The 14,546-nt window shown below is 47.2% G+C and overlaps 1 protein-coding gene across 2 annotated transcripts in view; it reads left to right on the forward strand.

The window, feature by feature from the left end:
* tsnare1 (T-SNARE Domain Containing 1) overlaps positions 1 to 14,546 on the forward strand; it is a 1,185,173-nt gene that overhangs the window by 815,085 nt on the left and 355,542 nt on the right. The window lies entirely within an intron of this gene.

Consider the following 14,546-nt stretch of genomic DNA (forward strand, 5'->3'; position numbering starts at 1 on the left):
AAAAATCAACCGTATACTGTAGGCTTGAGTCACATGTAGGTCAGAGCCAATGTGGATGGCACTTTCCATTTCTTGAAGAGGATTAGTAAACAGTTGGATTTTACAGCAATTTTCATGGTCAATTTTTCCTGGAGTTGTCCCACAAACTTAACACATGCATGACTTGATCACATGACCTTTGGGTTACAAGTCCAGGAACATAACTTTTGTCCCAGGCTTCCTGTTGTTCAGATTATTTATTAATAATTGGGAGGAGAGGATATAAAATTTGTTGGTTCAAATCTGTGTGGTTAAAAGACCAATATAAGAGAGAGAAGAGGATAGCATTTAAGGTATCTGCATAATTAATGAATGGATGGAAAGACAAACGAATAAGATTTTGACTTTACCGTGGAAGAATGTAAAGTTATGTGGAAATCCATTGGCCAAATGAAAAAAGGTAAATGATTCAGCAATGCCTGTTGATAGTCCATGAAAATATCCAATTGATACAAGACTCCTTGTAGTAAGACTAATCAAGTATTGGGATGCATCTGGAGTGTGCTTGATTATAAGCTTTTTAAATGTATAACTCAATTGGTATGACCACCTTTGAATTGCTGTGTTCAGTTGTGAGCATTTTGCCTTCAAAAGTACGTAGCTGCTTTGGCAAAGGTTCAGAGAAGAGTGATAAAGATTATTTCCGGACTTGAAATACTGAGTTGTGAAGATAGGCTGGCTGAATTAAATTTGTTCGCATTGGAGAAAATAAGATTGAAAGGGACATGATCCAGATCTTTAAATGGCTGAGAGGCATGGATAATGTCGATGTAAGCAGGTTATTTAAGTTAAACTGTGATTGCAGAATGAGAGGACATGAACACAAAATTGGTATGCCTCAAGCAAGACGAGAGATTAGAAGCAAAGTATTTTTTTACTCCATAGAATAATGTACATATGGAGCAGAGTCCCATCAAATGTAACTAATGCTACATTGATTAAATGCCTCAGAAAGTAACTAGGCAAATATCTTGTTATGTAAGGGACTGAAGGTTACATGAACAAGGGTAGTTGAACTCTTGTTATTCACAGTCAGTCTGTGATCTGGAGAACAGCAGTGATGTTTAGCTGCTAAACTGGAGATGTATTTCACCTGCCCTGTCTCTTTAAGGCTACTGCTCAACTATACATTGTGAAAAAGTTGCGTAAGTGGATGAATCTCAAAGTCGCATTAATATCACTGAGAAATATTAATCTCAATTACTTGCAAATCCCTGGCTCCAACCCCTTGGTAGTGGAGTATAGACAGGTTGTTAAGGGCAAATGACCCAGCAAGAAATGACTTCTTTTCAGTTTCATGGGGAAAAAAATTCAGAAGACTTGCCATTGTTGTTCTCTATATTCCCAGTGCTAATAAACAGTGAACCCTATTTCTCTTGAAGTTCAGTAGATTAACTTTAAACTTGGGACCCATCTTCCCTCCCTATGTTTCATGCTGTGTTGTGTTCCCATCCATTTTGTGCTCTTTCCCCTAGCCCCCTCGCAACCATTCCTGCCATGTGTGTCTCAAGGCCCTTTCCTCCTATGCTCCTGTTATGCCTTCTTGGGAACATAGGGCTAGAACCTCCACTTTTGTGGTTTGGGTGATATTTCCAGTGTGGGCGTTAAAAAAGGGTTTTCAGATCGTCGGCTTCTCGCCCATTCTCAAAGCACTTAGTCTCCATTTTTGAAAATGGCCGTTACCGGGAGCGATATAAAATGGGCGGTAGCGTTACATTTTTTTGACCTTCTACCGTAAAGTGTGGCCGTCCTTAATGACAGCATGGCAACGCTCGATTCCCGCGATTCAGGAGGTCAAGGGTCATCATGACATGCGCAAAAGAGGAGACACAGAGGGAGCTCAAAGGGACTGAAGGCGTGTGTGGCTGTGGTGTGGCTGCTTTGGGAGGAAGGAGGGAGACTTGAGATTCACAGCAAGTAGGCAAACAAAAAGTAGTTGTTACCAGCCACATATTTGCTCGAATTTGGCCTATAATGGAGAGAGAGGAGGAGGCATCAAAGCACGCTGTGGAGACTGATGCTGGAGAGAGCAGTGAGGTGGGAGAGGAGCACATTGGAGGGTGCAAAAGAGCCAGGAGGTTCTCGAACAGGGCAAATGCCTCCCTCCTGCAGGAGGTCAAGTTACGCTGGAGTGATTTGACACAGAGTGGGCGTGGGAAGCCCACCCCAAAGTCATACCAGAAGATATGGACTGAGATAGCAGAGGTGTTCTCGTCAGCAACCAACGAGGTGCGTGAAGGCAACCAATGCCGCAAACGATGGAACGACCTTGTGGGGTCCGCAAGAGTAAGTATTACATTTATTTACATGTACTTATGTATTTATATAATTTGATTTGTAACAGTCATGAGTGATTATCATCAGATGTGAGGTCTTTCACTTTTACCGGGAATGGTTTACTCAAAGCCTGCGGTCACGGTGTACGCCTTTTGGTAAAGAATGATAATTTTCATAACCGACAGATGTAATCATGATTATTATGTGTTCTATCAGTGTCTATGACAGTAGCTCGCAAAGATATCACGCAATGATCTCATGCCATGTCGCCCTGTCACCTTTTACAGAAGAAGCTATCGACGATGAGGTCCGTGCAGAGACGAATGGGTGGGGGGCCACCAGTCCCCAGCAACATCACTGAGATGGAGGAGCAGGTGCCCACACTCGTGGGGAAGCACCCCCGGACAGCCACGGATGCATCTGCAGACCCTGAAGTGATGCCACGTGAGTAAAGCTGACACCATTGCGTGATGTAAAGTCAGTAGATGCCACACCCACTCATATCCGAACAATCATATATGATAGATGATTTCTAAAATTGTCATAGAAATAATGCTGGCCTAATGAAAATCATTGGAATGCAAATGTGTTGATGGTCATGAAATGTGATGTCTGCGATGATTTTGAGAGCGGTGGTGCTTTTGGTGTGCATATGCTGTGCGTAGCGCTGGACTCACTAGCACCCCCTTCTCCTCTAATAACCTCATTTGTGTTTTTCAGCTCAGACAGCAGCACGTCCCAAGGCAAGACCACAGAGGCCAGAAGATGGGGGCGTGGGGCAGGGGTCAACGGACAATCCTACATCTGGTGCTGAGGAGCTCTGATTCTCGTCCGTCAATCACTGGGTCTGTTCTCCACGGATGAGAGCGCTGACTTCGAGGAACCTGCATCGCCATGCTCCAGAAGCCATTCCACCCCAAAGCCATCTAGTGATCCTCCGGTCATTCCTGCCTCCACTCTGGAGGTACTAGCCCCAAGCACCTCGCCACCGGGCAGCCCATTTGTCCCCAGGATGACGCCGACCCCGCGGAGGTCTCATGGATGCACTGTTCCACGAGTGCCACATGACAGCGGAGAGATGGTACAGTTGTCCAGCAGGACTGTAGGCATTGGTGACCAGTTTATCGAAGCATTGGGATGCATATCCTGACAGTTGGCCCCCATGACCGAGTACATTCCGCAGATGGCGGAGGCCCTGGATGCGATAGCCAGGAACACTGCTGCCACAGGCCTCCCAGTGGTCCCCGAGCGCGGCACTCCATCCCTAGGTTCCGCACCACCACTGCGAACGACAAATGAGAGCAAGGACCAAGATCCTGCTTCTGCATCAGAGAATGTTGCCCCTCTGCACCCCCCGCTCCCATACCTATGCAACGACTGCATTTGTCTTCATTCCCCCTTAATAAGGCACCGCCTGAGGAGCTCCTCGGCCAGGCGCCATGGAGCGAGGTGGGGAGAAGAAGGGGAGGGGGGAAGGAAAGTGAGGTGCATGTCCGCAGGTGATGGCTGTGTTATATCTCCATCTGGGTGTATGCAATTTGTTACAATGTACGGGGCTGGGGACCACGCTCCTGCTTTGCCTTTGTATTCTGCGTTGCTGGACATGTTGAACATGTGATTTATGTCAGTGGGAAAAAGTGGAGTATGGGCGGGGTTGGGTGTTATTGCCTGTGATACTTAGGATTTCAGACCAATGTTGGTATAAAATTTTTGTCATGCAACATACTCTTGTTGCGCATTGTCTCAGACAGCTGCACCGTTACACACTGGTGATTCCTTAACATGAAAGGGTTAAATACAACTTAACATCAATCAATGTAAACTTTAACTGGCACCAATGATGTCTGAGCTGCACACACACAGCAGTGTGTCAGCGTTGTCACTCACATCAACACTCTTTTAGGCAAATTGTTCAGATATCAGCTCCTCACATAAGAGTGGGATTTTAAAAATGCCAGCCACACCGCTGGCCTTCGTTCAGAACAGTTCCACTTTTTGTGGGCGTTTTTTTGGGCGAGCGATATTCTGGGCGATATGTGTGCGAGGTGGTGAAATTGATGTTGGGCGATCACATGGCCACTTGGTTCGGTAAATATGCTCTTTACGACAAAAAAAAGTGGGCGGGCGGTATTATTGAATCTCGGCGTTAAATCAGTGCAGAAATTAACACTTGGCAATATTATGAGCGTTGATTTCGTCCATTCTGATGATTCTGCCCAAAGAAAGTTTCCTGGCGTTAAGCACATGGGGAAAGCAATGCTTGGCAATAAGTTTCCTAAAAATGGGCATCAGTTTCTATTTTGTGGTTAAATGGGCGATTTCTGAGCGTTATACGTCATTTCAGCGGTAAAATGGGCGTTAAGTGGGCATTAAGCATGCAAAAAAACTGCTGGTTCTTGCCCATAGGAACAAGAGGAGGCCATTCTGTTAGATCATGGCTGATCTGCACCTCATCTCTTTTTACCCACCTTTTTTCCATTTCCCTGGGTACCTTAACCTAATAAAAATGTATCGAAATGTGGCAAAGGCCTGAGCTTCATCCCCTTACGCGCCCACCTCAGTGAATTTTGAGCTTGGCACAATGCTGAGCTCTTTTTCCGTCGGCCTCGCCTCCGTCCCCACTTCTTTAGCCAGGAATCTTTCTCCCCACACAGCTGACCCTTTCTCCCGTTTTTAGAATTATCGTTCTGCTGGACCCCTCCCCTGGTCTCTAACCCTCTGTAGACCTTTTCATTGTGAACTGCTGCTGTGACATCGGCCACCACAATTTCTCTGCTCCCCTCATTCACTCAAACCTACCTTCCTCTGAACCTGCAGCACTCCGCTCGCTCAGGTCCAATCCCAACATTGTCATTAAACCTGCTGACAAGGGTGGCACTGTAGTTATTTAGCGAACCGACCTTTACCGTGCAGAGGCTGAACGCCAACTCTCTGACACCTCCCCATACCTCCCCCTGGTCCATGAACCCACCACCGAACATCAAGCCATAATTTCCCAGACCGCTACTGACCTCATCTCCTCTGGTGATCTTCCCTTCACGGCCACCAACCTCATAGTTCTCCAACCCCGCACAGCCCGCTTCTATCTCCTTCCAAAAAACCACAATCAGGACTGCCCTGGTAGACCCATCATTTCGGCCTGCTCTTGCCCCATGGAACTGATTTTTTCCTATCTCAACTCTATTTTTTTCTATCCTTGTCTAGTTTCTTCCCACCTCCACCTGCGATTTTTCTGATGCCCTCCGCCACTTTAACAGTTTCCAGTTTCCTGGCACCAACCGTCTCCTTTTCACCATAGACGTCCAGTCCCTCTACACCTAAGGGCACTCCGCTTCTTCCTCAAGCAGAGGCCCAACCAGTCCCCATCCTCCACCACCAGTCCCCATCCACCACCAGTCCCCATCCACCACCAGTCCCCATCCACCACCAGTCCCCGTCCACCACCAGTCCCCATCCATCACCAGTCCCCATCCATCACCAGTCCCCATCCACCACCACTCCCCATCCACCACCAGTCCCCATCCACCACCAGTCCCCATCCACCACCAGTCCCCATCCTCCACCACTCTCCATCCACCACCAGTCCCCATCCAACACCAGTCCCCATCCTCCACCACTCTCCATCCACCACCAGTCCCCATCCACCACCAGTCCCCATCCTCCACCACTCTCCATCCACCACCAGTCCCCATCCACCACCAGTCCCCATCCACCCACCAGTCCCCATCCTCCACCACTCTCCATCCACCACCAGTCCCCATCCACCACCAGTCCCCATCCACCACCAGTCCCCATCCACCACCAGTCCCCATCCACCACCAGTCCCCATCCACCACCAGTCCCCATCCACGACCACTCTCCATCCACCACCACTCTCCTCCGCCTGGCTGAACGTGTTCTCACATTGAACAACTTCTCCTTTGACTCCAGTCACTTCCTCCAAATTAAAGGTGTTGCTATGGGAACCTACATGAGTCCTAGCTGTGCCTGCCTTTTCGTGGGATATGTGGAACATTCTTTGTTCCAGTCGTACTCCGTCCCTTCCCTCACCTCTTTTACCGGTATATTGATGACTGTATCGGTACTGTTTCCTGCCCTTGCCCTGAACTAGAAAATTTTGTTCACTTTGCTTCCAATTTTCACCCTTCATTCATCTTCACCTTCACAAGGTCCATCTCCGACTCTTCCCTTCCCTTCCTTGACTTCTCTGTCTCAATTTCTAGGGCTAGGCTATTGACAAACATTCACTATAAGCCCACTGACTCCCACATCTACCTGGACTACATTTCCTCCCAACCTGCTTCCTGTAAGTACTCCATTGCATTCTCCTAGTTTCTCCGTCCCTGTTGCATCTGTTCTGACGATGCCACCTTCCATACTAGTACTTCTGACATGTCTTCTTTTTTCCTCACCCGAGGATTCCCCTCTACTGTGGTTGACATGGCCTTCGACCGTGTCCATTCTATTTCCTGCACTTCTGCTCTCACCCCTTCCCCTCCCTCTCAGAACCGCGATAGGGTTCCCCTTGCCCTCACCTTTCACCCCACTAGCCTCCAGATTGAACAGATCATCCTCTGCCATTTCCGCCACCTCCAGCGTGATCCCACCACCAAGCACATCTTCCCCTCCCCTCCCCTTTCAGCACTGCGAAGCAACAGCTCCCTCCGCGACACCCTGGCCCTCTCTTCAATCAACCCCCTCACCTTCTCACGGCCCCTTCCCGTGCAAGCACGAGAGATGCAACACCTGCACTTTTACCTCCTCCCTTCTCACTGTCCAGGGTCCCGAACACTCCTTCCAGGTGAAACAGCGATTTACTTGTACTTTCAACTTAATATACTGTATTTACTGCTCACTATGTGATCTCCTCTACAATGGGGTGACTGATTTGCAAAACACTTCCATTCAGTCCGTAAGCATGACCCCGAGCTGCCGGTCGCCTGTCACTTTAATTCTCCACTCCCACTCAGATCTCTCCGTCTTCGGCCTCTTATTCCAATGAAGCTCAACATAAACTCGAGGAACAGCACCTCATCATTCGTTTAGGCACTTTACAGTATTCTGATCTCAACATCGAGATCAACAATTTTAAACCATAAACTCTTCCCTCACTATTTTTTTCTGTTTTTTTTCTCTTTTTCCGATGGCAGCTGTTGATGATTCTGCACATCTCCATCTACACCCTATCTAGACTCATCTTTTGTTTCTTAACTTGCCCCATTACCATCTCCTTTTGCCTTGCACCATCATCCCTTTTGTCTCTTAACCTCTTCTGCCTCCACCCTATCAGAGACCTTCCCTTTTGTTCTGTCCTCCCCTCCCCCCTTTCCCTGCCCCTACACTTGCTTAAAAACCTGGGACATCTCTAACTTTTTTCAGTTCTGACAAAGGGTCATCGACCTGAAACATTAACTCTATTTCTCTCTCCAACATTCACAGCTATTTTTCGGAGAGAGAACCAGATTTCTAATGCCATTTGTATGAAGAATTGCTTCTTGATTTCACTCCTAATTGGCCCGGTTTCTCTCTATCTACCCCATCGAATACTTTTAATCATTTAAATACCTCAATTAAATCACTACTCAGCCCTTTAAACCTTTTAAAGAAGAATGTGAGCCAGATTTTTTGCAACCTGTCCTCATAATTTACCTTTGAAGCCCTGTTATCATTCTGGTGAAAACCAAGCTGTACCCTTTCCAAAGCCAATATATCTTTCCTTATGTTCAGTATCTACAACCACAATTCAGACCCCAGACCATAGTTGAGCAACACCATAAGAAATCAACCAGCATACATGAAAATAGAAAGGTTAAATAATTAACTGCTCCATTTATAGGGGTCAAGTTTCGGCCTGAGTTGCTCCTATTTTTTTGGAGCAACTAGTTTAGAATGGAGTATCTTAGAAATTGCAATTCTCGGCCTTCAGTGTGTTCCAGTTTTAGTGAGTTAGAACAGTTTCATTTTAGAACAGATTTTTTTTTTCAAAAAGGGGCGTGTCCGGCCACTTACGCCTGTTTTGCAAGTTTAGGCAGCGAAAACTTACTCCAAACTAACTTAGAATGGAGTAAGTGTAGATTTTTGTACACTCAGAAAAACCTTGCCACACTTAGAAATCAGATGTAAGTTACAAATCAGGTGTGGGGGGAGGGGGGTTTACAAACATTAAACACTTCCTTTTACAAATAAAGAGCCATCATCAATAATAAATCAATAAATCAATCCGAATAAAAAATAAAAATAAAAAATGACAAAAAAATTAAAAATCACTCTAAATAAAAAATGATTTCTACTCACTTACTGTAGCACCAGGGAGTAGAGGAGGGGAGGGGAGAAGAGTCGGGGTGGGGGGTGGTGAAGAGAAGAGTGGGGGGGCAAGAGAAGAAGATGGGGGGGGGGGGGGGAGAGATGGAGGGCGGGCAGGCCCCGCCGCCGACAAAGAAGCCAGGCCCCGCCGAGGACTTCAGGCAGGGCCTGCACGCAGCCAATGCCGGGTTACCGCCACCGTCGACTCTTCGGGTGGGGCCCGCCCCAGCGAGAGGCCGGGCAGCTGGGCCCCGCCACCGAGATAAGATGCGCAGGCCATTCGGCCGGGGATAGGGGCGACGTCCCTTGGGCCTGGAATAGGGTCGTTGCCCTGGAGACAGGACGCCGGCAGCTACTGCACACGCGCGCAGCCTCCACTGTGCACGCGCACAGCTGCCGGCACTGTTTTCGGCGCAGGGCTGTAGCTCCACCCCCAGCAGCTCCTGCTGCGCCGCGCCGAGGTGGAATTGGGCCTACAGCTATCTGAGAATTGTGAGGTAAGTATTCGGCGCAATTTTTGTTCTATATATTAGGCGGGCCTCTCCGATGTGCGCCGTTCTAGCGGGAGCCCGAAACTTGACCCCACAGTCTATTGTTGAGAAGTGTGTGGATTTGTAACTTTTGCAGTTCGATCATTTACAGTCATGGAACAGGAGTTTTGCAGTTGTTTTTTGGCACAGTTTTAAATTTGAGGTTTTGGGGACTGAGAGCTAATGTTGATCAGTGAGGAGAGGGCTAGTGGAGAACTTGGTATGAGACAGGATGCAACCAACAGAGTTTTGGATAAGCTGAAGCTTAGGGAGAATAGTTGGCTGGCCAGGAGAACATTAGCATAGTCGAGTCTGGCGGTGTCAGAGGCATGAATGAGGGTTTCGGCAGCAGATTGAATGAGGTAGGGGGTGGAGATGTTACAGAGATGAAAGTAAAGTCTTTGAACTGAAGAATATATGAGGTCTCTAAGCTTAGCTTGCGGTAAATTAGCTTGTTGAATCGTTAACAGTATGATTCAGCCTGAGGCGGTGTCAGAATGGTGGAGAGAGTCAGTGGTGGAGTGTTTGTAATTGTAGCTCATTTGAGATTGGATGTCAGGCAAGTATTCTCACAGCACAGAGGAAGTGGAGGGGTCAAGAAAGGCGGTGGAGAGGTATAGCTGGGTGTCATCAGTGTCTGTATGGAAGCTGACCTGAGGTCTGCAGATGATGTCACTGAGTATGTTGATAAGGAACAACAAAGGATGGATCCTTGGAGGACTCCCAAGGTGACAATGTAGTGGTGGGAAGCGAACTCATTGGTGTCAGTGTTCTGGTCACAAGGGTAGATAAGAGTCCAAGCAGAGCTGGACAGATAAACAGAGACATTGGAGGAGGATGGTGTGTTTGACTATGTCAAAGGCTGTACAGGTCAAGGAAGGTTAATGCACCAGTCACCGAGAATGTCGTTTGTGACTTTGACTAAGGCTGTTTTGGTGTTGCTGGAGGAGCAGAAACCTGACTGGAGATGGCAAGTTCCAGGAGAAAATGGAAAGAGATCAGGAATTGACAAAACGTTCAAGAACTTTGGAGAGAAAAGTGAGGTTGGACATTGGGCAGTAGTTTGCAAGGACAGACAGACTATGTTGATTTCTTTTGAGAAGAGTTGATGAACAATGGTTCTGAAAGGGAGAGGGACAGTGCCTGAGGAGAAAGAATCATTTCTAATGTTAGCTAACATGGTGGCCACAAAGGGAGGTTAGTAGGTCATCAGGAATGGGATTGAGGGAGCAGGAAGTGGGTCACTTGGTTAGATGAGGTTGGAGAGGGCATACCGGAAATTTGGCAAGAACAGGAATATGGCAAGGGGGATCTTGTGGAGGGGGGGGTGGTGGCGGTGGTGTTGGTTGTTAATTATTTTTATGGGCAAGATAAAGGTGGAAAGCAGTTGAATGAATGGTCTCTACCTTGGTGACAGAGAAATCTGTAAGCTTCACACACTTGTTAGAGGCGAGGGTGGAGGGTGAGGGAAGATGCATTTCAGGAGGTGTTGATAGTGGAGAAAAGAAGCCAGGGGTTATCTTTGCTTTCCAGGATTACGCTTGGATGGTGGGCGGGTTTTAGTAGAGAGGCGTGAGGCCCAGTAGATCGTGATGTTGTCCAGACAGATCTGGTGATGGATGGCTGAACCAGTTGTGTGCTGGACACGTTCAAGTCCGCTGGTACTTGAGAGAACAAAGATGTGACTGTACTGGGGGGACACCAGGAGGGGAGACATTTAAGGTTTTACTGAGGAAAATTATTTAGTTTGTTTCTTTGTTTTGCTGACGAAGCACAAATTTTATGTCGACGAGTATTCTGTTCTGTTTTTTGACGTGGAAAAAGCACGACTTTGCATAGAGCTGATGTCCTCCAAGTATCTTGATTTGAATTATGGAGGCAAAAAACAAATTCAAATAGCCTAAATATCTCCTTTAAATCATGATTTCACAGGCTCAATTTTCCCCCAGTTATCTGCGCATTTTTTTGGCACGCGCTACTTTTTTTGGTCTGAGTTTCCCCAAAGAGTGTGCGCCAGCATAACTTAGTTACGATTTTTTTAGGTTAGTTTTTTTTTGCGTCACAGGGGGCGTAACTTGATATCTGCGCCAGTTTTTGACATTTATGCAAGTTTGGCCAACTTCCATTTTTCCTAGGACGGCGTATGTGACCACTCCCAAAAAATCTTCTGGGCACTTAAAATAAAAACAGCGCACATTAAAAAAATCGGCGCAGAAAGACGCCGTTGTTTTTATGCGAAGTTTTGGTCTCTTGAGATTGTTGGTCAGTTCACTGTTGAGTGCTGCATAACTAGGCATCATGAGGCAACAGCAGCTGTTAGTAGAAGACCCACCTGAGGTGAGAGTAGCTGATGATGAGGAAGAACATGCAGATGATGAGGAGGAGGAGGAGAAGTAAGCCATGCAACTACGTGAACCTGGAGCATGACGGCGGAGGATGGCGGGCCGTCGTGCCCCTTTAATGATTGCTCGAGCCTTGCGCCAGTAGCTCATCTGTGAACGCTTTGCTGCCCGAAGGCTCAGCGGCAACTATTCCAAATGATCCATGTTTACTGTTTGGACCTGTTCTGTAATGTTGTGTTGTGTTAATGGAACAAATAATGGTAATGATTCAGTTATAATTTAAAATATATTTTATTCAAAAGTTTAGCAAACACTTGTTTGTAGTTAACTTTAATAAAAATATTCTTGTATCAAACGTTAAAGTTTTCTGTTAAGATCACTTACAAACTTTTAAACTTGTAAATTTACATAACTTACAAAAAGCTTTTAATTTGACAACAGTTACAATAGCAACAACAACGCAGCAAAGAAAGGCTGCACCCATCTCTCCTCCACCTTACTCGAAGACCATCCGCTGCAATTGGCCTTGTTGACTCCACCCCTGCATGCAGACAGTGGCACAGCGTTTCTCGGGTTGATACCAAGCTTATTCTTTCGAGCATCTCGGGTAATGCGCAATTCTTGATGGGTAATGTGGAAGACCCGGCTTGGGCCTCTTCAGAGGCTGGTCTGGGGATTGGAGTGGGAGTGGCAGTTGATTCTGTGAATGGGCGCGGGGTCAGCGCGTGTTCTCTTATTGTAGCAGCTAACTCCGACATGCCCTCCCTAATGTGCACTGATAGTGTGTCAACTACCTGCAACATTCTCTCCCTCATGTGCACCGACGGTCTCTCAACTACCTGCAACATTCCCTCCCTCGTGCCCTGACAGTGCCTCAACTACCTAGCGACATTCCCTCCCTCATGTGCCCGCAGTGTTCCCATTTCTTGTGAGAGTGTTGTTATTTCTCCCGACAGTCCCCATACCTCATCACCCACCCCACTGATGGTGTCCAGGAGTGATCGAGTAAGGTCAATGCTCTTCGCGCTCATTACCATCATCTGAACCACATTTGTTAGATTCTGCGCCTCAGAAGAGCGCTGTCGAGCTCTCCTTCCTCTCCTCACCCTGGGTGTGGCTCGCTGCATCTCACTGGGACCCTCAGTCTCGGACGTGGGACCCTGGGTGTGCCTCGCTGCACCCCACTGGAATCCCCAGCCTCGGACTGTGAGAAACCATGGAATGTCCCAACGCTCGTACCACTCAGGAAAGGGGCTGGCACCTCAATGGGCGGCACCTACACCACCTCCAGAGTGAGTACAACAGTGGGTGCTTCATCCATCACCTCCCCCTCACCCCAATGCTCTTGGTCTGGAAGGTGGGATTGGAAGATGTTCTCCTCTTCAGGCTCGTCCGCATCTAAATCTTCTTCAGCATCTGCTTCAGCCTCGTCGGGGTTGGCCTCAAGTTCTGCAAAATATAACAGAACAGACAAATGGTTAGCAGCAGAGGAGGGGGCAGGGTGTATGGCATGAGTAGGCTCACACAGCGCAGGCAGCAGGCTGATTTGAAGGACCACGATGAATGATAGCATATTGTATCAGGCAAAGCGTAGCTGACTGAGACATCCCCATGAACCGAAGCATGACTAGACCATGCAGTACTTAACATTTAGTAAAGCCAGACTGTGGAATTTGCAGGACTTACCCTCTCCCTCGAGTGTGGGCCCAGCATGTGCAGTGGTGATTGCTTTTCTCCAGGCAAGACCCATTAAAGCAGCGACCTTGTCTTCCAAGTGTGTCAGTGGGTGCAGATTTGCTGGTACCCTCCTCCTGTTCGAGTTCATTCCCTTTTGTTGTGTGCCACCTTCCTCCGCAAAGATGAAAATATAACTTTTTAGAGAGGGTGTATTTCTGCTGGTTGGGACATATACAGCTGGTCACATTTACAATTGCAATTCCATTGAATAAATGAAAATATTACTGACACTAACTTACTTGACCAAGGTCCTGCCACTTCTTTTTGCATTGGCCTCCAGACCTCAGGGTGGTCACCATTGCACAGTAATCTTCTGCAAGTTTGTTCCAGCGTTTCTTCATTTCTTTTGATGAAACTTTTATGTGACCTCTGCTGGTGTCCAGCTCGTACCACCTGGCCTCAATTACAGTAATCAGGGCCTCCACTTCATCCTGTAAAAAAATTGTTGGTCCTTGAGCCGCATTGTGAAGAGAAAAAGATTACTAAAGACAAACGTAGGTCCCTTGCAGTCGGGTTCAGGTGAATTTATAATGGGGAACAAAGAAATGGCAGACCAATTGAACCAATACTTCAGTTCTGTTTTCACGAAGGAAGATACAAATAATCTTCCGAATGTACTAGGGGACAGTGGGTCTAGTGGGAAGGAGGAACTGAAGGATATCCTTATTAGGTGGTAAATTGTGTTAGGGAAATTGATGGGATTGAAGGCCAATAAATCCCCGGGGCCTGATAGTCAGCATCCCAGAGTACTTAAGGAAGTGGCCATAGAAATAGTGGATGCATTGGTGATCATTTTCCAACAGTCTATCGACTCTGGATCAGTTCCTATGGACTGGAAGATAGCTAATGTAACACCACTTTTTAAAAAAGGAGGGAGAGAGAAAATGGGGAATTGTAGACCCGTTAGCCTGACATCAGTAGTGGGGAAAATGTTGGAATCAATCATTAAGGATGAAATAGCAGCGCATTTGGAAAGCAGTGACAGGATCGGACCAAGTCAGCATGAATTTATGAAAGAGAAATCATGCTTGACGAATCTTCGAAAATTTTTTGAGGATGTAACTAGCAGAGTGGAGAAGGGAGAACCAGTGGATGTGGTGCATTTGGCCTTTCAAAAGGCTTTTGACAAGGTCCCACACAAGAGATTGGTGTGCAAAATCAAAGCGCATAGTATTGGGGGTAATGTACTGGCGTGGATAGAGAACTAGTTGGCAGACAGGAAGCAGAGAGTCGGGATAAACGGGTCCTTTTCAGAATGGCAGGCAGTGACTAGTGGAGTGTCGCAGGGCTCAGTGCTGGGACCCCAGCTCTTTACAAT

Source organism: Pristiophorus japonicus, chromosome 1, assembly GCF_044704955.1.
Source record: "Pristiophorus japonicus isolate sPriJap1 chromosome 1, sPriJap1.hap1, whole genome shotgun sequence".
NCBI classification, from domain to species: domain Eukaryota; kingdom Metazoa; phylum Chordata; class Chondrichthyes; family Pristiophoridae; genus Pristiophorus; species Pristiophorus japonicus.